The sequence below is a fragment of the Egretta garzetta genome, unplaced genomic scaffold (genome assembly GCF_000687185.1).
Source record: "Egretta garzetta isolate BGI_Z169 unplaced genomic scaffold, ASM68718v1 scaffold105, whole genome shotgun sequence".
In the NCBI taxonomy this organism is placed as follows: domain Eukaryota; kingdom Metazoa; phylum Chordata; class Aves; order Pelecaniformes; family Ardeidae; genus Egretta; species Egretta garzetta.
In genome coordinates this window covers 2,186,599-2,187,912 of record NW_009259598.1, presented here as the reverse complement: position 1 = coordinate 2,187,912, position 1,314 = coordinate 2,186,599, and the positions used below count along the sequence as shown (strand labels likewise).

Here is a 1,314-nt window from a genome sequence, read left to right as displayed (position 1 = left end):
GCCGCACACCGGGGCTCGCCAGCCCCGGCTGCACCGGAGCCACCAGCACCTGCAAGAGCTCTGCTACCGCCGCCCCTGGGAACACCAATGCCACCGGCGCAGGGCTCAGGGGACCAGGACACCTGGGAGAGAGGACAGCGAGACTCTTTGCCCGCCACCGGCGTCCCCCTGCCCACCTGGGGGGTGAGGCGGGGGAAGAATCCAGCCTGCGGGAACAGAAACCTGCTGCGGTGCGGGGTCGCGAGCAGGGGTGAGGGGATGTCCTCGGCTGGGGTTTGGGCATGCTGGCAAGTCCCAGCAGCCCCCATTTTCTAGGGCTGGGGTGGTCGGGGTGCTGCTTGCTCGGCATTTGCACCCTCCCCATGTGTCAGCATCATGGGGAGCCTGGGACCTGCCCCGGTACCACCACATTCTGCCCCTCCAAAGTCACCTGCCGGGGGCAAATGATCCGGGAGTGGCTCCAGCCCAGGGTGACAGAACCCCCCTTTGCTGCTGTTGGGGTGCGGGCTGGGCAGGCTGTCTCGGCGGATAAGTTGTGTCGGTCGTGGAATCCAGCCTGCGGGAACAGAAACCTGCTGCGGTGCGGGGTCGCGAGCAGGGGTGAGGGGATGTCCTCGGCTGGGGTTTGGGCATGCTGGCAAGTCCCAGCAGCCCCCATTTTCTAGGGCTGGGGTGGTCGGGGTGCTGCTTGCTCGGCATTTGCACCCTCCCCATGTGTCAGCATCATGGGGAGCCTGGGACCTGCCCCGGTACCACCACATTCTGCCCCTCCAAAGTCACCTGCCGGGGGCAAATGATCCGGGAGTGGCTCCAGCCCAGGGTGACAGAACCCCCCTTTGCTGCTGTTGGGGTGCGGGCTGGGCAGGCTGTCTCGGCGGATAAGTCGTGTCGGTCGTGGCACAGAAAAGCCCGGTGCTGGGGGGTTTGGGGAGCGACCCCTCCTTGTGGGGTGCATACAGACTGCCCAGGTTTTTAAGGTGACCCCAAGTGAGGGGGAGGGCTGGCAGAGGAGAGCAGATCCGCAGCAGGGTGCAGGATGGGACCTGCAAGGGAGAGCAGCTCTCAGCGAGGCGTTTTTGGGCAGAAAGCAGTTAATATCTTCAGAGCCTGGCTGGAGCCCAGGTTCGGGGTGAAGTGTGTGTGGATGGGATGGTCTTGGCAGCTGCGTTTTCTTGCTCAAACTTCCCCTGTTTTGCTGACATGCAGAAGTTCGGCGGCGTTCCGGGCTCTTGGCGTGCTGGCTTCGCGGGTGGTTGGGGGCACCCGTGCCCTGGTGCCTGGTGGGTTTGGGGAGAGAGGGGTGTAGGGGGACGG

At 65.0% G+C, this 1,314-nt stretch overlaps 1 protein-coding gene across 1 annotated transcript in view; it reads left to right on the top strand.

Moving 5' to 3' along the window:
- PLEKHA6 (pleckstrin homology domain containing A6) overlaps window positions 1-1,314 on the top strand; it is a 54,995-nt gene that overhangs the window by 31,267 nt on the left and 22,414 nt on the right. The window lies entirely within an intron of this gene.